Here is a 24,979-nt window from a genome sequence, read left to right on the forward strand (position 1 = left end):
AAATGAAGCCTTCAGTAACTGTGAGGGTTCATGGTGATGAAGGAGATTACAGAGGTCAGGATGATTGTAGGGACTTGAAGAGGTTTCACAGTTTGGAAGTGTTGTAGGGACTGGAGGAGGTTACCAAGATGGGGAGGGTTAATGGACAGGAGGGTGGTGCACAAATAGGGAGGTTAACAATGGCAGGAAGAGCTTTCAGGAAGCTGTACAGGAGGGTGTCTGAAGGAAGTGACATAAAGAGGAAGGGTTTTTGGGAGTGGAGGAAGTTATAGAGAGAGCAGTGGTCTGATCTGGAGCAGTTGTGGGGATTGGAGGTGGTTCCACGATGAGGGAGATTATAGAGCCGCAGGAGGTTACAGAAATAAACACCTAGAGTGGGCTTAAGGTAATAGGGGATGGACTAGTAGAAAAGCCAACGCGAGTTTGCATTTTACAAAAATTGTTTACCAATTCACCAATCGCATTACAGCCAAATTGCAATGACAACCTGCATTGATATTTATTTTAGGATATTCTTGACCCTGAACTGTTAAAGACTGCTAGGAATCTTCTACCTTTAACCATCAAAAGTTACTGAATTGCTATTGATTTATGGGTAAGTTTTATGGGCAAGGCATCAAAGAATGCCTGAAAATATTATTGGTCACTAAATTCAAATCTGTAATAAGCATGTTTTGGATGTCCTGAGAGATTCAAAATGACAACCATGAAAAACACACATTCTTTTGTTATGACTATCTTGTTAAGTACTCTTGTTCCTTGTTTAAATGCTGACTCTGCCTAATTACCATAAAACTTGTTTAAGTGCTTTGCTATAACTTACTTTAAAATAATTTTTAACATTTTCCCTCTGAAAAATTAAAATACATCAGTTAGCTCACTAGCTACTTCTCTTAACACCCCAGAATGAAGTCCATTAGGACCCAAGCACTTGTCAACCTGAGCTCCAACAATTTAATCGGTACCATTTCTCTGCTGATTGCAATTCTCCAAAGTTCCTCCTTCCCTTCCATATCTTAATGTATAGCTGCTTCTAGGATGTTACTTGTATCCCTTATAGAGAAGCCTGATGCAAAATACCTTCATTTCATCTCCTACCTCTCTATTTTCCAATATTGATTCACATTCTAAAAGACTAATACTCATTTTGTTAATTTCTAAAAAGAGAAACTCATTATTTGTTTTTATATTTCTGACTAACTTTCTCGTAAATTCTAACTTTGCCCCTTATTAGTGCTGCTCATTCTTTGCTGTTCTTTATATTCTGTCTAATTTTCTAACCTGTTTTCTTTGGGTCTGTCCCTTAGAAAGCTTTGTACTTGTTGGAATGTACCTATTCTATGTATTCTGAAACATTCTCTTAAATGTTTGTCACTGCATTTTTATTAGAGTCATGGAGTCACAGCATGAACCGACCCTTCGGTCCGACTTGTCCACGCCGACCAGATATTCTAAATTAATCTATTCCCATTTACCAGCACTTGGCCCATATCCCTCCAAACCCTTCCTATTTATACTAGGCAAAAGTGAGGACTGCAGATTCTGGAAACCTTTGTCCAGATTAGAATGGTGCTGGAAAAGCACAGCAGGTCAGGCAGCATCCGAGGAGCAGGAAAATCAATGTTTCAGGCAAAAGCCATTAATCAGGAATGGAGGCCTGATGAAGGGCTTTATCCCGAAACGTTGATTTTCTTGCTGCTCAGATGCTGCCTGACCTGCTGTGCTTTTCCAGCACCACTCTAATCTAGACCTTTCCTATTTATACACCCATCCAGATACCTTTTAGATATTGCAATTGTACCAGCCTCTACCACTTCCTCTGGCAGCCCATTCCATACATGCACCATCCCCCGTGTGAAAAAGTTGCCCCTTAGATTCCTTTTAAATTTTTCCCCTCTCACCTTAAACCTATGCCTTCTAGTCCTACTCACCCCACCTGAGGGAAAAGACCTTGTCTATTTACTCTATCCATGCCCCTCATGATTTTATAAACCTCTATAAGGTCACCCTCAGCCTCTAATGCTCCAAGGAAAACAGCCCCAGCCTATTCAGCCTCTCCCTATAGCTCAAATCCTCCAACCCTGGCAACATCCTTGTAATTTTTTTCTGAACCCTTTCAAGTTTCACAGAATCCTTCCTACAGGACACAGACCAGAATTACACACATTATTCCAAAAGTGGCATAACCAATGTCCTGTACAGCTGCAACATGACTTCCCAACTCAGTGCTCTGACAAATAAATGAAAGCATACCAAATGCCTCCTTCATTATCCTATCTACCTACAACTCCACTTTCAAGGAACGATAAACCTGCACTCCAGGTCTCTTTGTTCAGCAACACTCCCCAGGACCTTACCATGAAATGTATAAATCCTGCCCTGATGTGCCTTTCCAAAATGCAGCACCTCACAGTTATCTAAATTAAACTCCACCTGCCATTCCTCAGCCCATTAGCTCAACTGATCAAGATCCCTTTGTATTCTGAGGTAACCTTTTTCGCTGTCCACTACACCTCCAATTATGGTGTCATCTGCAAACTTACTAATTACATCTCCTGTGTTCACATCCAAATCATTTATATGAAATACCGAAAAACAGTGGATCCAGCACCAAACCTTATGGCACACCACTGGTCATAGTCCTCCAGTCTGAAAGGCAACTCTCTATCACCATCCTCTGTCTTCTACCTTTGAGCCAGTTCTGTATCCAAATGGTTATTTCTCCTTGTGTTACACGAGATCTAAACTCGCTAGCCAGTCTACCATGAAAAACCTTGTTGAACGCCTTACTGAAGTCCAAATAGATCATGTCTACCACACTGCCCTCATAAATCCTCTTTGTTACATCAAAAAGCTCAATCAAATTAGTGAAACATGATTTTCCACGCACAAAGCAATGTGGACTATCCTTAATCAATCTTTGCCTATCTAAATACATGTAAATCATGTTGCTCCATGATTTATTCACTTTAGCCATCTCTGCTTTCATGCCCTCATCATTTCTTTAATTTCAATTTTTTTAAAAGTGCCTTAGACCCATTCCCATCTTCTTCAAATTAAAATGTAAAATTCAATATGTCATGATCTCTGCTACCGAGGGATAATGACCTTATGAGATCATTAATTAATCATATCTCATTGCACAATACCAGGTCTAGTATAGTCTGCTCTCTGGTTGGCTCCAGAATATGCTGTCTTAAGAAACTATCCTGAAAACATTCTATAAACACATCCTCATCTAGGCTATAGGGAGAGGCTGGGGGTATGACATTGTTATAATGATCAGCCACGATCACGTTGAAAGGTGGAGTGGGCTTAGTGGACGAAATGGCCTATTCACGTTTTTATTTTCCGTGCTTCTAAAAGCAAACACAGAATAAACCATAGTATTCAAAATAATTAATTAAATTGTGCCATATTCAATATCAATCACTTGCCTGACTATTTCACGTGTTATTCTGTGTGCCTTTTCCTCTTCTATTATTCCTACATACTGTTACCTTAGTGGCTGTAGGATGGCTGGTGGAATTCTGCTTGATTGCAACTGCAGGTGGTTTTGGAAGATGATTTCAAGGAAGTCTAGCCAATAAGGTCTAGCTGCAGGCTGCATAATGTTAGCAATGGGCAGCAGCAGACTAGGCTAACTGGCTACTGGCAACTGCGAGGACAATGAATAAGTGGCAGAAAGCATCCCTATCTGGATGCATGACAGTGAGGTATGGCAACTGCTCTTCAAGACCACAAGAAACTTCCGTGAGTTGTGGACACAGCTCAGTCCATCATACAAACCAACCTCCCATCCATGGACTTCATCTGTACTTCCCACTGCATCGGGAAAGCAACCAAGATAAACAAAGACCCTTCCCATCCCAGTTCTAGTCTCTTCCACTTGCTTCCATCAGGCAGAAGATATAAAAGTTTGAATACATGTACGAACAGGTTCAAGAAAGCTTCTTCCCTGCTGTTATTAGACTCTTTAATGGGTCTCTTAACTGTTAACGTTTATCTCTCTCTATACCTTCTTAGCAGCTGTTAGACTGTATTCTGAATTCTTTTCTGTTACCCTGATGGATTTGCATAGTATGATCTACCTGTAAAGCATGTAAGACAACGCTTTTCACTGTTCCTTGGTACATGTGACAGTAATAAATCAAATCAAACCACCATCTTGCACGGCGGCAAGGTGGGCGGCACAGTGGTTAGCACTGCTGCCTCACAGCGCCGGAGAACCGGGTTCAATTCCCGCCTTAGGCGACTGACTGTGTGGAGTTTGCACGTTCTCCCCGTGTCTGCGTGGGTTTCCTCCGGGTGCTCCAGTTTCCTCCCACAGTCCAAAGATGTGCAGGTCAGGTGAATTGGCCATGCTAAATTGCCCATCGTGTTAGGTAAGGGGTAAATGTAGAAGTATGGATGGGTTGCGCTTCGGCGGGTCGGTGTGGACTTGTTGGGCCGAAAGGCCTGTTTCCACACTGTAATGTAATCTAATCTAATCTTGAGGGGAGAGGCTGAATAGGCTGGGGCTGTTTTCTCTGGAGCGTCGGAGGCTGAGGGGTGACCTTATACAGGTTTACAAAATTATGAGGGGCATGGATAGGACAAATAGACAAAGTCTTTTCCCTGGGGAGCAGGAGTCCAGAACTAGAGGGCATAGGTTTTTTGGTGAGGGGGGAAAGATATAAAAGGGACCTAAAGGGGCAACTTTTTCACGCAGAGGATGGTACGTGCATAGAATGAGCTGCCAGAGGAATTGGTGGAGACTGGCACAATTGCAACATTAAGAGGCATTTGGATGGGTATATGAATAGGAAGGGTTTGGAGGGATATGGGCCGGGTGTTGGCAGGTGGGACTAGATTGTATAAAGTTAAAAATCACACAACACCAGGTTATAGTTCAACAGGTTTATTTGGAAGCACTAGCTTTCGGAGCATTGCTCCTTCATCAGATGGTTGTGGAGTACAAGAAGGTACAACCACCTGATGAAGGGGCAGCACTCTGAAAGCTAGTGCTTCCAAATAAACCTGTTGGACTATGACCTGGTGTTGTGTGATTTTTAACTTTATACACCCCAGTCCAACACCGGCATCTCCGAATCCTGAGAAAGAATGACAGCTTTATGCTGTAGAAAAACACCGATATTTTCATGGGTCACTTCCTCCAAAATCCAAATAATATATTGGAGAACAGGTTTTTGGTTTGCTATGACATCTTGGAATTTTTTTGTATGTGGAATCTACAGTCATGGCAGCAACACTCTGCTCATGATGGCAGCCAACTAACCTTGTATGTAACAGTTGAATTTCTACAGTAGTACATCAAAGATCCAGGAATTCCCACCTATTCAGCAATATATTGTCAAATGCCATATCCCGTGAGTACCAAATTTACCAGTAACCACAGGAATTTTGCAATACACCAGATTCCTGACATTCATGTACTATAATTACCATTCAGAATTGCTGCCAAACATTTATAAAGTGACCTCTCACACATGAACATGGCTGCAAGTCTCACATCCGCATCTCATAGCTCACACATTACCAGATAACCAACCATGTCAGATCCACCCTACAAAAAAAAATTGGGCCACACACACTGACACGTTTCTCTCTCTTTCTTGCTGGACATGATAGTGTGCACAACAAAGGGAGCAGGATCAATCAGTTAGAAGAGTTAGCGTTCTCCATGATTGGAGTGGCCAATGTTAAGATATTCATGGCATTGGGGCAGAAACAGTAAGTAGCAGCAATATTGTCAAACAAAATCTTGAGTTTCTAACTCAAACAATGCCCATCTTCCAGAAATAGAAAATAAAGCTAATGTGGATTTTTGCATGTCTTTGCAAATGGTAAAAGTGAAGACTATATTTTAGAAAAAGTATTTTGATATTAATAGGGATTACAAATGCTGGCAAGTTGAATGAAATGGTGTGTTTGCAGATTTCATAATACTATACTAAGCAGAGCTGATTGTTTGGTCTGCAGTAAAACCATAATTCACTGAGTCTCTGACTGTGGAAGGAGAACATTTCACTCACAAGACACAGAGGTGGAATGTCTTTCATTAAATGTGACAAAGGTATTAGCTGATGCTAATGCACATTCATATTATGAAATTATGGTATTGGTATTTAAAATAATTTGGAACTTGTTTTTGACATATGACCTGTTAATGGAAAACTCTAAACCAAAAATGATCTTTTTTCATCTTTTGACCACTTCTCTCTGAAGGTATTGATTTTGATTGCTGTAGATTTTATGCACGCTTGTCATCTTCCACATCTTTCAAATGGTACTTCCATGTTTAATCTAGGTTTGATATTTTATTCTTCAGAGCAACATAACTAAGCCATTCCTGCCCTCACCAACATCCACACAAACACACACATGCAGGATATTTCTTTCTTCACTTAGTGAGACTGTGTTGCAGCACACTTGGCTTTTTAAAAATTCAGTCATGAGTTGTGGGCATTGCTGGTTGGGCTAACATTTATTGCCCATCGTTAGTTGCCTTTAAGGTGGTATTGATGAGCTTCCTTCTGAGACGATTGCAGTGCATTTTGGGTAAGTAGACTCATGATGCTGATAGGAAGGGAGTTACAGATTTTTGACCCAGTAACACTGAAGAAACAGTGATATATTTCCAAGTCAGAATGGTGAGAGGGTTGGAGGGGAACTTGGAGATGGTAGCATTCCCTAGTATCTGCTGTCCTTGTCTTTCTCGATGATAGTGGTTGTCAATTGGGAAGGTGATGTCAAAGGAGCCTAGGTGAATTTCTACTGTGCATCTTGCAGAAGGTATACACTGCTGATGCTAGGCATTGGTGGAGGAGGGAATGGATGTTTGTGGATGTGATGCAAATAATGTTGCCTGATTTATCCTGATAGTGTCAAATTTCTTGGAGGTGTACTCACCCATGCTAACTAACAGGAAACAGGAAGTAGAGATAAATGGGTCATTTTTGGTATGGCAACCTCTTATCTAGTAGAATGCCACAGAATCAGTGCTAGGGCTTCAACTATTTGTAATCTGGATTAATGGTTTGGGTGAAGGTACTGACTATCTTAAGTCAAAGTTGCTGATGATCTGAAAAATGTGTATGAAAACAGTTTGTGAGGAGCATGCAAACATCTTGAAAAACATTAATAAATAGGTTAAATGAGTGGTCCAAAATTTGGAAGATGGAGTATAATGTGGAAAAACGTGAGTTGTTCACTTTGGCAGAGAAAATAGAAAAGCAGAATATTATTTAAATATAGAGAGACTATAACATATCATTGTATAGAGGAATATAGGAGTCTTTATACTGGAATCATAAACATCAGCATGCAGGTACTGCAGGAAATTAGGAGGTCAAACTGAATTTCGAACAGCACTGATTATGGATAGTCAGCATGGCTTTGTACGTAGGAATCATGTCTCATGAACCTGATTGAATTTTTTGAAGAAGTAGCAAAGAGGATTGATGAGGGCAGAGTAGTAGATGTGATCTATATGGACTTCAATAAGGAGTTTGACAAGGTTCCTTATGGGAAACTGGTTAGCAAGGTTAGATCTCATGGAATACAGGCAGAACTTGCCATTTGGATACAGAACTGGCTCAAAGGCAGAAGACAGAGGGTGGTGATGGAGGATTGCTTTAGAGATTGGAAGACTGTGATCAATGGTATGCCACAATGTTCATTTCTGGGTCCACTGTTTTTCAACATTAATATAAATGATTTGGATGTGAACCTAGGAGGTATAATTAGTAAGTTTGCAGGTGACACCAAAATTGGAGGTGTATTGGACAGTGAAGGTTACCTCAGAGTACAATGGGGTCTTGATCAGAAGGGCCAATGGGCTGAGGTGTGGCAGATCGAGTTGCGTTTACCTAAATTAAAGGTGCTGCATTTTGGAAAAGCAAATCTTAGCAGGACTTATACACTGAATGATAAGATCCTGGGGAGTGTTGCTGAACAAAGCGACCTTGGAGTGCAGGTTCATTGTTCCTTGAAAGTGGAGTTGTAGGTAGATAGAATGGTGAAGAAGGCATTTAGTATGCTTTCCTTTATTGGTCAGAGCATCGAATATAGGAGTTCTGAGGTCATGTTGCGGCTGTACAGGGCAATGGTCAGGCCACTTTTGGAATAATTTGGAGGAGTCGGTGTTGGACTGGGGTGGACAAAGTTAAAGAAATCACACAACACCAGGTTATAGTCCGACAGGTTTATCTGGAGTCACTAGCTTTTGAAGCACTGCTTCTTCATCAGGTGGTTATGGAGCAGGACCATAAGACACCGAATTTATAGCAAAACGTTACAGTGTCATGTGGCTGATGTATACTAAACAAACGTAGATTACGTCTTTCATCTTTTAGAATGGGTTTGCTAGTTTCAGTTTGTTAAGATGTAAATTCCAGAACTCCTTTTAAGTCATAGTCTCAAGATAACTTCAGGTTTTCTCGCAAAAGTTGCCATCTCAGCTCAGACAATGCATTAAAGGTGTGAGTTTGTCAATCTTGAGTCAGACTGGTTCTATTTCTGAAGTGGAATTTATAGAATCTTACATGGATTGACTGCAAGTTATGCATTTTTGAGCGAAATAAAATACAAGGTTATGGGGTGAATCTGTATTTGCAGAATTATATGTGCGTGCATGCAGGAGAGACAGTGAGTGTGTGCATGTGAATGCGTGCGTGTGGGTGAGTGCATATGAGAGAATTTGTTTATGTGTGTAAGCTTGATAAAGTATGTGTGATGGGGTATAAGCCTGTGAGAGGTGCGTGTGTGTTGTGGGGGGGTGGGAAGGTGTGTGTATACGTATGAGTGACAGCTTGGGTACGAGTATGTACGAGTGTGTGTGCGCGCATGCGTGTGTGTGTGTGAGAGAGTGTACACTGGAGTGGGGTCACCTGTAGTGTGACATGAACCCATGGTCCCGGTTGAGGCCATCCTCATGGGTACCGAATTGGCTATTGGTTGTTGCTTGTCTCGAAGTCCACCTTGGAGGATGGTCACCCAGAGGTCCGACGCCAAATGTCCTTGACCACCAAAGTGTTCCTGGGAGAGAACACTCTTGGCTGGTGATTGTTGTGTGGTGTCCATTCATCCGTTGTCATAACGTCTGCGCGGTCTCGTCAATGTACCATGCCTCAGGACATCCTTGCCTGCAGTGTATGAGATAGACAACGCTGGCCGAGTCACATGAGTACCTGCCACATAAACGGTGGGAGGTGTTCTCATGTGTAATGGTGCTATCTGTGTTGACACTCTGATATGTCTTGCAGCAGTTGCTGTGACAGGGTTGTAGAGTGTTGTGGTCAATGTTGTCCTGAAGACTGGGCAGTTTGCTGCAAACAATGATCTGTTTAAGGTTTGGCAGTTGTTTAAAGGTGAGAAGTGGAGGTATGGGGAAGGTCTTGGCGAGGTGTTCATCCTCATTGATAATGTGTTGCAGACTGTGAAGAACATGGCGTAGTTTCTTGGCTCCCGGGAAGTACTGGACAATGAAGGGTATCTTCTCGATTGCAACCCATGTCTGTCTCCTGAGGAGGTCATTACGGTTTCTTGCTGTGGCACGTCGTAACTGGCGATTGATGAGTTGAGCATCCTACCAAGTTCTTATGAGGGCATCCTTGAGCAGCTTCAGGTGTCCGTCACATTCCTCCTCATCTGAACAGATGCTGCATATGCATAGGGCTTGTCCATAGGGGATGGCTGTTTTAATATGTTTAAAGGTGGAAACTAGAGAAGTGTAGCATCGTGAGGTTATCTGTGGCTTTGCGGTAGAGTGAGGTGCTGAGGTGCCCATCATTGATGGAGATGCATGTGTCCATGAATGAGACTGATACTAAAGAGTAGTCCACGGTGAGTTTGATGGTGAGATGAAACTCGTTGATATCACTGTCTAGTTGTTTCAGTGACTCCTCGCCATGGATCCAGAGGAAGAAAATGTTGTCAATATATCTGGTTTATAGTGTTGGTTGGAGGTCCTGTGCAGAAAAAAGTATTTTTTGTATCTGTGCATGGATATGTTGGCAAATTGGGGTGCAAATTTGGTCCCCATGGATGAAGAACTGGTTGTCAAAGATGAAAATGTTGTGGTTGAGGATAAAGTGGATGAGTTGTAGGACAGTGTTCGGAGATTGGCAGTTGTTGGTGCTGTGTACTGAGGCTGTTGCTGCAATGGAGTCATTGTGGTGGATACTGGTGTAGAGTCTGAAATGTCCATTGTGACAAGGAATGTTCCTGGTTCAATTGGTCCTTGGGTGCTGAGTTTTTCTAAGAAATCTGTAGTGTCATAACAGAAGCTGGCGGTCCCCTGTACAATGGACTTCAATATGCCTTCAACATAGACAGATACAATGGGACGTCCTGGTGTGTTGACTTTGCGTATCTTCGGAAGGCAGTAGAAGTTGCCTATGCGAGAAGGATGAGGGAGCATAGGGAACTCTGAAGGACTAGACCAAAAGTCTTGACCAGTGTTTTTAGTTCATGAGTGTGCTCTTTGGTCAGATCAACTGGTAGTTCCTGGTTGTTCATTTGTCAGTACACTTCCTTGCAGTAATCTGTTCTATTCTGAATGACAATGGCTCCTCCTTTACCTGCTGGTTTGATGACAGTGTTGTGATTGGTTTGGAGAGCCTGGATGGCATTGCATTGTGGTGTTTGCTCTATCTTGTGGGTGCAGTTGATGAATCTGGTATTTATATATTTCCTGACAGTTTGAGCATACATGTCAAACCCAGCGCAGCGGTCCTTTTGGAATACAGTGCAACTTTGATTATCTGAATATCAATTCTCCTAATTTCAGGTTATCCAAAAAAAACTCAAGGTCCCATTGGGACACATTGTTTGCTCACCGACTGGGGAGGAGAGATTGCGAGAGGACATGGCGGAGAGATCAAGAGAGGACGTCTGCAAGGCGTTGTGGTGACTGGGGCCACACTGGCCTAAGCAATGACTGCCTGGCCTGCCCATGGCTGTGGTGGGTTGGGGACCTCAGGAACAGTTTGTCCTTCTTGCCCTTCCTCGCAATGCAGCTTGTCCGCAAGCCACCAACCACCGATTGACTCCAGGCCCCGACGGAGAGCCTGATCTTTAAACCGCTGCCAACAGCCTGCAAATGAACAGAGGCCCTGGTGTGAATGTGTGAGTGACGTGCTGAAGGGAGTAGGCATCTTTTAGTGGGGGGGGGGGAGGGGGGGGGGGTGGCAGGGGCGAAGGGGTCTGATCAGTTATCCAAACGATCAGTTATCTGAAAAAAATACTTCCCACCCACGTTGTTTGGATAATCAAGGTTGCCTAGTAGTACGTGCAATTCTGGTTTCCTTCCTGGAAGGATGTTGTGAAATTTGAGAGGGTTCAGAAAAGATTTACAAGGATGTTGCCAGGATTGGAGGATTTGAGCTAATGGGAGAGGCTGAATAGGCTGGGGCTGTTTTCCCTGGAGTATCGGAGGGTGGGGGTAACCTTATAGAGGGGCAAATATAGCATAAACTGACAAGGTCTTTTCCCTGGGCTGGGGAGTCCAAAACTAGACAGCATAGGTTTAGGGTGAGGGGGGAAAGATATAAAAAGGGCCTAAAGGCCAACGTTTTCACACAGAAGGTGGTGTGTGTATGTGATGAGCTGCCAGAGGAAGTGGTGGAGTTTGGTACAATTTCAGCATTTAAAAGGGCATTTGGATGGTATATGAATAGGAAGGGTTTAGAGGGATATGGGCCAAGTGCTGGCAAGTGGGACTAGATTGGGTTAAGATATCTGGTCAGCATGGATTAGTTGGACTGAATGGTCTGTTTCCATGCTGTATATCTCTATGACTCTGTGACTCTTTATTGCTAGGTCAAGGGAGTGTAGAGGTTCAGGCAGCATCCGAGGAGCAGTAAAATCGATGTTTCGAGCAAAAGCTGTATTCCTGATGAAGGGCTTTTGCCTGAAACATCGATTTTACTGCTCCTCGGATGCTGCCTGAACTGTTGTGCTTTTCCAGCACCATTCTAATCTAGACTCAGGTTTCCAGTATCTGCAGTCATTGTTTTTACCGAGGGAGTATAGAGTAGAAAGGTCTTGATCCAACTACACAGGGTATCAGTCAGGTTGCTCCATCAAGACTGTGCATAGGTTTGGTCATCTTACTTCAGGAGAAATATACTTTCATTGGAAGCCAGCATGGATTCATGACAGGTAGGTCATGCCTCACAAACCTCATTGATTTTTTTTGAAAAATAAGCTCAAGCAGAGGGCTGGGGAATGTTGTTGCATGTTGCTCAGGCTTCCAAAAGGCATTTAATACAGTTCCACGTAAGAGACTGTTAACTAAGGTAGAGTCCCACAGAATTGATGAGAAATTACTGACATGGCTGGGAAATTGGTTTTGTGGCAGACAACTGAATTTAGGGATAATGGGTAGGTAATTAAATTGGCAGCATGTGATCAGTGGTGTCTGACAAGAATCTGTATCAATGTCTCAATTATTCACATTATTTAGTAACAACTTGGCTAATGGCACAGAAAGTAGTCTATCAAAATTTGCTGTTGATACAGTTAGGTGGTATTGTGGACAGTACTCATCACACTGAAACAACTCCTGATGAATCTAAAGGACCCTGTACCAACAACCAGCAGAACGAACGTCAAACAAAATACTCTGCAAGGACTGCAACAAATATTACATTGGACAGACGAGCAGGAAACTAACCACCAGGATGCATGAGTACCAACTAGCCACCAAAGGACATGACTAACTGTCACTAGTACTTTTACACACAGACGAAGAGAGACACCTGTTTGACTGGGACAATACATCCATCCTGGGACAGGGTAAATAAAGACATGCACGGGCATTCCTAAAGGCCTGGCATTCAAACCAGAATTCCATTAACCCATTTACCAGCCTCTCAGTAAAAGAGCTGGAAGTGATATCGCCCACCACAACAGATCAAGATGTAAATAGCAAGTGGGACAGAACACCAGCACTTTACCGGAAGCTCACTGATGATGTTACCCAGCATGGTGATGAAACATCTGAGAATAAACCTACCAGCTCAGTGAGCAAACTTACAACCTGAACCACAGCCTGAGCTACAAATCTTCTCTAAAGTTGCATTTACTCTGTTTCAGATTTCCAGCATCTGCAGCATATTCCCTTTAACCATTTAAGAGCCCTGTCTACATATTTTTCATGCTTTTATTATATACCAAATAGATAATAGAATGGGCACACTGGAAAAGGTAAAGCAAATTGTTCTGAATTGATCATTTATAGTCATTGGAAGCAAAAAGGGATCACATGGTATCAGCTTTCGTGAATCGTCTGTTAAACAACTTGTAAATCAAAACTTAAATGAACGTATACAAAAGGACACAATACGATTAGAAAAAAGTATTCAATTACACATAGATCGCATAAACCCTTTCTCGCGGGTTTGAACTGTTTATTTAACTGGGTTTGTTTAGGAATCCGGGGTCGAGCGGAAAATCCATGCAGAATTCCATTTCTTTGTTTGCATGCGATCCCGCCCAGTTTGGGCGTGAGTGTTTCAGGAATGCAGTGTGTTAATGAGTCTGTAGGGTGGAGACTGTAGATCGGGGTAGTCCGAGAGTACTCGAACTTGACGTTGAAAGGATTTCTTGATTAATTCAATGTAGAACGTCTTTTGTAAGCTGGCTTTGTGAAGGTAAAGTATTTAGTTTGAGAAATCAGAAAAATATCTTCAGATCGGGAACCATTTGAACATTTTTTGACGTGTTGCTTGCGTTAGATCTTTTCTGACGAGGTTTGTTTTGGTGAGTTTAAGATCTGCATGTTTGTTCATGGAAATGGGAATGTTAGGCAGCTCACAGTAGGTGAGCACACTTGTAGGAGGTTTATTTGATTACAGGAGCGAGAAAATGTGAACGTGCGTTTTTAACTGCAAACTAAAGGTACGTTTTATACATACAAGTTGTGTCTTTAATATCGAAGTGTCCACAAATGGTTATGGTTTATACAAGCGATCTAAATTAAAATTAAAGCGACACGTTAAATAAACAACAGTTTCTCCTAAAAGCGTAAAGGATAATGTATTAACTTCGTTCACAATTACTCTTTCTAAACTGCACGTCAGCTGTGTATAAAGTTGGATTGTTCACTGAAACGTAAAGCGAAACTATTCATATCTAACTGTACTCTAAACCTGTTTTGTAATCACGCAATTGTATTTAACAATTTTATCTATTTTAAAATAGAAAATGGATACGTTGACTGGCCCATTGGCAACACTCGCCTAATGCAGAGCGTTTTGGGTTAAAATCCTGCTTCTGGCATTTAGATTTAAATTTATGTATACGTAGTACTGGGAATGTTGACTTATTGTAGGGAATCCTCTTTCAGACATGGTTTGAATCTTGGGTCCTAACTGCTTTTCAAACTGGGTGTTAACTGTCTCACGGCAATATTTGAAAGCAATAAAGCATTCTCCAGATATTCCTGCCTTGCCCAATGCCACTAAGAAAATGTTGAACATTTTATTTGTTCTTGGGGTGAGTTTTGCGTTCAATACCTAACTACTACGAAGAAAGTAGTGGTGAACTGCTGAAATGTATCTGGTTTAGGGACATCCCATTGGGCTGTTGAGATAGGGACCTTTAGCTTTTTGACTACTTGGTGAAGAAACGCCAATCTACTTTCAAGTCATGATGGTGTGTGGCTTGGAGAGTAACTTGCAAGTAGTGGTGTTCCTATGCTTTGTCCTTCGAGGGGACAGAAGATGTGTGTTTAGTGTCAAAGAAGCTTTGCACATTGCTGCAGTGTGTCATGTAGATGATATTAAATGTTGTCACTATGGTGGTGGAAAAAGTGAATACGGAAGCTGGTGGTTCTGAATGGGGCATGATCAAGCCGGTTGCTTTGCTCTGAATAGTATCAAGCTTCTTAGGTCTTTTTTTGTTGTTGGAACTATTCTCATTCAGGCAAGTAGAGAGTTTTCCATTGCAATCCTGATTTTATCTTGTAGTTGTACAAACTCTGACCTGTCCTTGATGCCATTGTATTTATGTGACTGATGCAGCTGTTTCTAGTCAATTGTAACCCCATTTCTGAAGTACGTTGGTGGAGCATTCCATTTCAGCAATCGAAATCCATTGAGTGACAAGCAAGGTGGGTTATTGGCTGCCAGTTGTCTATGTTACTTACAAATTCTGTCCAGACTGCTGTCAAATGTATTAAGCTCTTGCAATGATGGAACGATATAGTGAGAGTTTTGGTCTCTTTACCTAAGGATGGGTATAATTGCCATGAAGGGAGTGCAATGCAGATTTAATGAAGTTATTCCTATGATGAGTGAATTGTTCTGTGAGCAACTTAAGCCAATTGTAATGAGTTTAGAATTTGAGGTGATGTCTTTGAAAAGTAGAAAATTCTTAATGTGTGGAAAAAGTGAGGACTGCAGATGCTGGAGATCAGAGCTTAAAAATGTGTTGCTGGAAAAGCGCAGTAGGTCAGACAGCATGAAAGGAACAGGAGAATCAACGTTTTGGGCATGATTCCTGAAGAAGGGCTTATGCCCGAAACGTCGATTCTCCTGTTCCCTAGATGCTGCCTGACCTGCTGTGCTTTTCCAGCAACACATTTTTAAATTCTTAATGTGTGTCATGGTAGATGCTCGGAAGACCTTTCCCCGGTTAGGTTTCCAGATTGTAGTCTAGGTAGAGACTTGATCACTAAGGATTACTTTTAAGGAGAAATTTCTTCACTCAAAGTGTTGTTAATCTTTTGAAATTCTACTGTAGAGAGCTATTGAATGGCTAGTCGCTAAGTATATTCAAATCTGAGATTGATTGTTTTCCTTAGTATTCAAAAATGTAAGATTCTGAAGATGATGCAAGAAAGTGGATTGAGGATTTGAAATCTGTCATGGTGCACAGCTGCTGATTGATCTATTGTTTGTATGTATTTCCAAACGTGAAATGATTCTCTTGTCTCCTGGTTATCTTCCTTTGGTCAGTGCAGCTGTCTTTTGAATATGAATATTTCTATAAATGCAAATGTTTTGTCAAATGAATGTTGAAAAGATAGAAAAAAAACTATTTGATGTTCCTGATAGAGATCTAAATATCTGAAAGACTTTAATGTCACTGGGAATTTTGGGGATGTGGCATTTGTCAGTTTTTATTCTGTGGAACATTATGTTGTTGTTAAAATTTCAGGTCACTTAGTCATTAATGTTTGAGAGCCACGCTGAATTATTTTGTAGGTGGAAAAGTAGGCTTGCCTGAGCATTTATTATATTAACTTCACACACCTATTTCCTTTCACAATCCAGGCAGTTTCCTTTAAAGTAAGAATTCTAAGTCTTATTTGAGTAGAACTTTTAATTAGTAATTTTTTTTTTAATGCTGAAGAAAGTGCTGACTGCAGATGCTGGAGAATCAGAGTCGAAAAGTGTGGCATCGGAAAAGCACAGCAGGTCAGGCAGCATCCAAGGGGCAGGCAAGTCGACGCTCCGAGCTCTCCTTCAGAGGGGCTTATGTTCGAAGCTTTGACTGTGCTTTTCCAACACCACACTTTTTGAATACAAAACGTTTCCAGTTTTAGAAACATAACTGGAGGGGAAGGATTGAAGGGAAAAATTTGGTTATGATCTGCACCAGTGAAAACCATGGCAAATGTATCACAAAAGCTTGCATTAAAGTTTGATTTTTTTTTTAAATATAAAAATTTGTGCAGATTAAAATGAGGATGATCCAGTGAAGTATGCATATTTTCTACAACAATAGCTCCACTCATCACCAAGGCCGAATGACAAGTGTCTACCATTATTTAGGGATAAATATGACGTGGCCTTGTCTGTATGTTGATTCCAGTAACGTAAAGCTGGCTACTGGACCTAACCGCATTTTTTAAAATTGAGAAACCAAGGTGAAAACAGTAAAATACATCAGGAATTGTCTTTTGGTTTTCAATTTGGGCTTTAAAATTCTGTTGATTGAGATAGTGTGCTTTAAATTAAGTTTTTGTTATATCCAGAGACTGCTAGCATTTTCGGTCTGGCTTCCCAGTTACTTGTTGACTGTATGTCTAAATGATTTCCTGTGCTTTTCTAGTATGCTGACTCAGCCAGTCATTCTAGAGTGAAAACTAAATTTGCATTTGTTCTGAGATTAGGGAAGAAAAGATTGAAGATTGCCATAGCCCAGTTCCAGTAGAATCGAGCCATTTCGGTTTAGAACTTGAAGTATAATGGCTCTAAAGAAGCTGCAAATTCTCTACATTTTTTTGTTAGGATTACTTGAATCAAAGAAATTAATTCATAGAAATGTTTCTTGTGCTGTCAGTCAAAAATTAAGTCATTGCATGATTGCTGCTGATACTATGCAACAAAAGTGGAGATTTGTAATTACTCAGCTCTGACTCATTTACCTTGAGCACAAAGAATGCATGTAATAATATCATTGCCTTTTTGTGAGTTGGACAGGTCCTGCTAGTTTCTCTATCCAAAATCACAGGATGTTTGTATGTACTGACGTATGAAATATCTAAAGTTGTTTAAAAGACTTTGGTCATTAGGGTGACAGCAATTAAGTCTTGCTGGATATCTACTGTGTTTCAACTGATACTCAGCACTGTGTACAACAGACATTAATAACTCAGAAGTAAATAGATAATTGTATCTGTCTTCCCTCGTTTTCTGATCATTCTGATGTAAAAATATGGAGCTTTCATCTGGCATTTATATTATGTCACCATGCCATTTTAAGATGCAAAGCCATCAAATTCACATTCTTGTTCTAAAGGCCAGCAGCAAGCTGTGAACTGTGCTACCGCTGAAGATGTGAAAAATTAAAATAATGTCACTTTCTACTAAACTTTTATTTGAAGTGGCAGGTGGAGTTGAATTTTAGATAAATGTGAGGTGCTGTATTTTGGAAAGGCAAATCAGGCAGGGCCTTTATACTTAAATGGTAAGGTCCCAGGGGGTGTTGCTGAGCGAAGACTCCTTGGAGTGCAGGTTCATAGTTTCTTGAATGTGGAGTTGCAGGTAAATAGGATAGTGAAGAAGGTGTTTGGTATGCTTTCCTTTATTGGTCAGAGCATTGAGTATAAGAATTGGGAGGTCCTGTTACAGCTGCTAAGAACATTGGTTAGATCACTTTTGGAATATTGTGTGCGATTCTGGTCTCCCTCTTGGAAGGATGTTGTGAAACTTGAAAGGGTTTACAAGGACATTGTAAGGATTAGAGGGTTTGAGCTATAGGGACATACTGAATAGGCTGGAGCTGTTTTCCTTGGAGTGTCAGAGGCTGAGGGGTGATCTTTATAGAGGTTTATAAAATCATGAGGGGCAAGGATGGGGTAAATAGACAAGGTCTTTTCCCTTGGGTGGGGGGAGTCCAGAACTAGATGGCATAGGTTTAAAGTGAGGGAGGCAAGAAGCAACCTTTTCATGCAGAAGGTGATGCATGAATGGAATGAGCTGCCAAAGGAAGTGGTGGAGGCTGGTATAATCACAACATTTAAAAGACATCTGGATGGGTGTATGAATAGGAAAAGGTTTAGAGGGATATAGGCCAAGTGCTGAAAAATGGAACGAGATTGGCATTGGATATCTGGTTGGCATGGACGAGTTGGACCAAAGGGTATTTTCTTTGCTGTGCATCTCTAAGTGCTAAGGGAATTGAATAATATTGATAGTGGTCTTAAGAAGAGGAAGATTAGAAAAAAAATCAGACTCTCGTTATAAAAGCAGACAGAAGAGTAGTCTTCTTGCAGGCAAGCAAAATGCTCACTTGTGGAGCAAAGATTATTTTGTAGTCTGTTTCAAGTTAAAACTATTATGGGAAAGGAGGCAGAAGTATATACTAGAAAACATTAACTCAGGAACAAAGACAGAAAGTGCCTCCACATGATAAGATTGTGAACCAAAATCTGAACCAGTCAAGAAGCAGTTGCATCCATTTGAGTAGATAATTTAGGTAGAATAGATTAATGTTTATCTGCACTTGCCTTGGAAATTCCACTATTCGATTGTAGGTATTTATTTTCATCAGTGGCTTTCCCCCTCCTGCACTATTGCTACTATTTTCTGAAGGATATTAAATAGACTTTTTAAAATTATACTGAAGATCTTGCGGTTGTGTTTTATCATGTTGTTCATAAGTGAAGCAATATTGTCCAAGCTGACTTTGGAAAGATTACAGAATAAATATTGGTCTTCTGTGCAAGTTTAACTGTCTTGTCCTTGGACATATCTCATTTTTCTGGTCAATAGCACAAACTACAACAAATGATGCAAGATACTACAATCCTGTTTAGTCTAAATAATTTGCAAACCATGTGTAATATTACCAAAATTGGCTTATTTTATGACTCCAGTATTGCCTGACTCAAACCCACTTCATCTGTTTTCACTGAATCCTTCTGTTAGTTGCCTAAATTCTATGAATTCCTTCTTGCTTTTTATTTTATTTTGCTTTCTATTTTCAACATCCAAAACTCAACCACTGATGAAACACAGGTATTGGTAGGTGAACAAATGATTTGTTTCACTTTCCTAACCAAGGATAATATGTGGTGCAAGAGAAACTATATGAGCATGTTTTGAACTTGTATCATGAAAAGTATTAAGTTGCGAATGTAATAATTTTACAGACATTGATGTAAATTAATGCTTGTTTCTATTTAACACCATCTCTTCCGGGAGAAAAGACTTTTAATAAAGAACGAATAAATAGTTGAAATAAGGCAGAAAATCTGTGATTTGGTTTAACATGTTATGGGTGATGAAAGCTTTTCTGTCTTGATCAACCATTCCTCTTTCTTTTAAAACTGCCGTTTGTGTTTCTTTGTGTATTTGTTAGTTCCATTCCCTTCCATTCATGGTTAGTATGCATTGGACTAGATCTCAGGAATGCACTCAGATATAATAATATTTCTAAAGGATTTCTAAAGCACTAGAGTGTCTTTGGTTAATGAAAGTGTTTTTTTTTTGCAAGCCGGTCAACAGAGCCTAATCTTCAGTAGGTAACATGAGAAATAAGCAAATGGAGATTCAATTGTAATGAGATACTGAAACTAGCCAGTTTGTCAAAATGAAAGCACAACTACTCAGAGCGATAAGGGAGAATGAGTAGGTAGCTAGACAAGGTAAAGGATGGTATAGGGAAGATTGCAGGCTACTAGGTAATGAAGAGTGCCCAAGTTCACATTAGGACTGGATAGCTTGAATTTTTCTTCATGGCAAGGGAAAGCACAGGTACGCAATATTTACTGTATTTTAGTAAAGTATTTTACTGACCCCTCCCCTGCTCTGTCACCTTTGGTCTGCATTGCCCTTAACAGGGTGGGGGGGGAGACTTATTGGTGGTTAACAGATGGGGTTGGGCGAGTGGAATACCACAAATGATTTGATGACGAGGGTAAAAAGAAAGGTTTAGTTGTGATTAAGAGTACTTCGGGGTTTTTTTAAAAAGCATTGTAGTGCCATGAATGATAGATATTAAAAGTTCAGTTGTGTGCGAGAGCACTTCTGTGTACAAAAATAAGTACCATAGTGGGGCTTTTGTTATGCAATAATGTGGGGAGCTGAGGTGGGGGGCGGGGGGGTCAGATTCAAGACCTACCAGCTCAAAAATATCTCTGAACAGTTTGATTTGAAAATATTTAAAGCATTATAAAGGGAAAAGTTCTTGTGGCATCTGTTGTGTCCCTGCCTCTGAACCAGGATACCTGGCTTCAAGTCCCACCTGCTCTAGAGGTGTGAAATAACATCTCTGAACAGTTTTACTTAGAAAATAATGAAAGCTTTGCAGTTTATTTCCGTTTGTGCTTTAATCTGGCTTCCTTGATGTCATCAAAACTATTAAAATTCCTTTATTTCAATGCAACCGACCAAACAGGTAAGGCAGATGAATTAAGGGTATGTTTGGGAACATGGGACTGGAATATCTTAGCAATTAGAGACATGGCTCAGGAGTGGACAGGACTGGCAGCGTGATGTTCCAGGATACAAATGCTATCGGAAGGACAGAAAGGTGGTCAAGAGAGGACTGGCAGTATCATTTTTGATTAGGGATAACATTTTGGCTGTAGTTAGGGAGGATATTCCTGGGAATATGCCCAGAGAAGTAGAACAGAGAAATAAGAAAAGGATGATCATCTTATTGGGATTGCACTGTAGATCCCACCCCCCCAGTGGTCAGTGGGAGATTGAGAGAAATTTGTAAAGAGGTTTCAGTTAACTAAGAATAATAGGGTGGTTATGGTAGGAAATTTTAACTTTACAAACATAGACTGGAACTGCTGTGGGGTCCGGGGCTTCGATTGAGGAATTTGAGTGTGTGCAAGAAGTATCCACACACTGAATCAGAAAATGTACCCTACTAGAAAAGGTACAAAACGTGAACTACTCTTGGGGAAATAAGGCAGGGCAGGTGTCAGCAAGAGAGGACTGGCAGTATCATTTTTGATTAGGGATAACATTTTGGCTGTAGTTAGGGAGGATATTCCTGGGAATATGCCCAGAGAAGTAGAACAGAGAAATAAGAAAAGGATGATCATCTTATTGGGATTGCACTGTAGATCCCACCCCCCCAGTGGTCAGTGGGAGATTGAGAGAAATTTGTAAAGAGGTTTCAGTTAACTAAGAATAATAGGGTGATTATGGTAGGAAATTTTAACTTTACAAACATAGACTGGAACTGCTGTGGGGTTCGGGGCTTAGATTGAGAGGAATTTGTGTGTGTGCAAGAAGTATCCACACACTGAATCAGAAAATGTACCCTACTAGAAAAGGTGCAAAACGTGAACTACTCTTGGGGAAATAAGGCAGGGCAGGTGTCACTGGGGGAGCACTTTGAAGCCAGCAATCCTAATTCTATCAATTTTAAAATAATGATGGAAAAGGATAGACTGGATCAAAAAGTTGAAGTTCTAAATTGGAGGAAGGCCAATTTTGATGGTGTAAGCCAAGAACTTTCAAAAGTTGATTGGGGATGGATGTTTGCTGGAAAATGAGAAGCCTTAAAAAATGAGATAACAAGAGTCCAGAGACAGTATGTTCCTGTTGGTGTGAAGGGCAAGGCTGGTATATATAAGGGAATGCTGGATGACTAGAGAAAGTACGGGTTTTGGTTAAGAAAAAGGAGGAAGTAAAGACAGCAGAGATTGAATCCTGAAGAGACTTAAGAGGGAAATCAGAAAGGCAAAAAAAAGGAAATGAAATAGCTTTGGCAATTAGGGTTAAGGAGAATCCAAAGCGATTCTACAAATACATTTAAGGACAAAAGTGTAACTAGGGAGAGAATAGGGCCCCTTAAAGATCAGCAAGACTGCTTATGTATGGGGTCGCAGGAGATGGGTAGATATGAAATGAGTAATTTGCATCAGTATTTACTACGGAGAAGGATAAGGGAGATATAGAACTGGGGAAATAAATAGTGCCATCTTAAAAAAACATGCTTATGACAAAAGGAGGTGGTGTCAGATGTCTTCAAACACATAAAAGTGGAAAAATCCCCAGGTCCTAGAACTCTGTGGGAAGCTAGGGAAGTGATTGCTGGGCTCCTTACTGAGATATTTGTATCATCGATAGCCACAGGGTGAGGTGCTGGAAGACTGGAGGTTGACTAACTTGGTGCCACTGTTTAAGAAAGGTGGTAATGAAAAACCAGCGACCTATAGACCAGTGAGCCTGACATCAGTAATGGGCAAGCTGTTGGAGGAAGTCCTGAGGGATGGGATTTGCATGTATATGGAAAGGCAAGAATTGATTACGGGTAGTAAATGTGAAAGAATGTTGTTCATTTATGCAAATGTTAAATGACTGAGGTTATAGCTTTTATTCCAGTTGCCAGTTAAGTACCAAGATGTTAATGGTGACATCTGACAATTTATTAATTGAGCTAAAAGATGCTGTGTTTCTATCCATTAATTATATGACCAAAGGACACTTCAAGTTCAGTTAAATAACTTTATGGTTTTAAGTATTTTAATCGACCTACTCAAAGATGTTATTACACAATTTTAGATTGGAATTAAACTGAGCCCCCAGCTCAGGTGAGGATACTACCTCTATGCCACAAGAACCCTAATTTAGTTGTTTTGTATATTTTTAGTAATCCATTCTCATCAGAGATATTGGTGGGAATGCAGACACATGTGTTTGATAAACCTTAGCAGTTTCTTGTCTGGAATTTTCTGAATTGCTTGAAGATTTGCTTTTGCAATGTAACTTTCAGCTTTCTTTTTTTTTTGAAAAAAAGCCCTCTCCTCTCCTTGTCCTTCTCTTTCCTTTCTTGTCCATATCTTGGATAAGGGAATAGCTAGTGTATAAAGAATTTTCTGAAGATCCCACACCCTCATTCAGTAATAAGTCATTTTTTTTCTCAGCATGAAAACATGGGTCAGATACTAGCTCCAGTCCTCCCGTGAAGGCATTATCAATCACTAAGAGTTGTACCTGAGCAACCAGGTTTGTGTGTGTGTGTGTGTGTATAATCACTTTATTCCCAATGAAGGAATTCCTGAGTAGCAATCATCAATTTTAAGGCCACAAAAGTAGTATTTGACCCTGTGTGAATGCAGAAGGAACTGACCTGTCTTCATTCAGTGATATGTCATGTTTTGTTATTTCCTTTAAAAATTCCTTCTCGGAAGTTGGTGACACTGGCATTGGTGTATTTATTATCTAGCTTCAAATTTCCAGATCAGGTGGAGCTTTGTCTTCAACTTGCTGCTGTCTTTGTGTCTTTCTGGGGGCAGGTGTTTTGAGTTGATAGTATATCCACAAGAACACTATCAAACAGCATATACTTTTGGTATTTTGCAACAAGAAAGATAGTATGCAAAAGCAGCAACCTGGCTTGATTTTTCCTCCTGTTCATTCAAGGATGATAAGGCTGAATTATTTGTAACTATCTACAGCCAGAAGCGCCAACTAGATGATCAATCTCAGCCTGTTTCACAGGATTCCACCAGATGCCAGGCTTCAGTCAATTTGATTCACTCTGTATGATATTGAGAAAAGGCTAGAAATTATACAGCAAAGGCTATGGAACAAGACACTGTTCTGGCAATAGTACTGAAGACTTGTGCTCTGGAATCTTCCATGGCCCAAGACAAACCGTTCGAGTAAAACTACAACTCTGACTACCTGACAATGTGGACAATTGCTGAGGTTTGTCCTATAACACAGCAGGACAAATCAAACTCACCAATTATTGTTGTATCAGTTTACTCTTGATTAGTAAAGTGATTGATTTTATCAAAAGTGCTATCAAGCAGCACGTGGTTAGCAATAACCTGCTCCGTTTTGGTCCCATCAGGGTTTAGCTCCTGAACTCAGTGCAGCTTTTGTTGCACTTGAAACGAAGAGCAAAATTCCAGAAGTGAGATGAGAGTGACTGCCCCGAAATCAAGGCTCAATTTGACTGAGTACAGCATCAAATCGTCGTAGCAAAACAGGAACCAGTGGGAATTGATGGGGATTTGGCAGGGGTGGGGGGGAAGAATCTCTCTCCTCTGGATGCTTGCATAGCACTAAGCAAGATAGTTTTGGTTGTTGGAGGTCAGTCATCTTCATTAAAACTCCCCTCCTACGTGACCACCATCTCCTCAGGGTTGTGGCCGAGGACCAGCAATCTTCAGCTTACAAGTGCTATAAAATACAATTGTTTTTATTTAATTAAAGGAAGTTTTGTCTGACAAAATTAGAAAATAGTGTTGGGTCATCCAGCCCTTAGTGCTTGATCTGCCTTTCTCTCCATACCTTTATTTTTGGGGGGGATCCCTTTTAGCTCTAAGAATGATACCTAATTCCTCCTTCAAAACATTCAATGTTTTGACTTCCTCAGTTGCTTTCTGTGGCAGAGAATTGCCCAAGCTCACCACTCTCGAGGTGAAGCAATTTCTCCTTTAAATGGTCATAAATGGCCCACCACATATCCTTAGACTATGACCCCAGTTGTGGACTGTCTGGTCATCATGAGCCCCTTCCTGCAATAGTTCAGTCCTGCGGTCAAA

The 24,979-nt window shown here is 40.7% G+C and overlaps 1 protein-coding gene across 5 annotated transcripts in view; it reads left to right on the forward strand.

Annotated features, from left to right (window-relative positions):
• Nucleotides 1-13,447: 13,447 nt before the first annotated feature.
• Nucleotides 13,448-24,979, forward strand: part of sytl2a (synaptotagmin-like 2a) — a 123,584-nt gene continuing 112,052 nt past the window's right edge. The window contains exon 1 of one of the 5 annotated variants that reach the window (XM_043691609.1): nucleotides 13,448-13,658. The gene's annotated coding sequence lies outside the window, so the exon portion shown is untranslated. Of the gene's footprint in view, nucleotides 13,659-13,687; nucleotides 13,768-24,979 lie in introns of those variants that run through there. The other 4 variants (XM_043691610.1, XM_043691611.1, XM_043691612.1 and 1 more) reach the window with 4 other exon arrangements.

Source organism: Chiloscyllium plagiosum, chromosome 6, assembly GCF_004010195.1.
Source record: "Chiloscyllium plagiosum isolate BGI_BamShark_2017 chromosome 6, ASM401019v2, whole genome shotgun sequence".
Taxonomy (NCBI): domain Eukaryota; kingdom Metazoa; phylum Chordata; class Chondrichthyes; order Orectolobiformes; family Hemiscylliidae; genus Chiloscyllium; species Chiloscyllium plagiosum.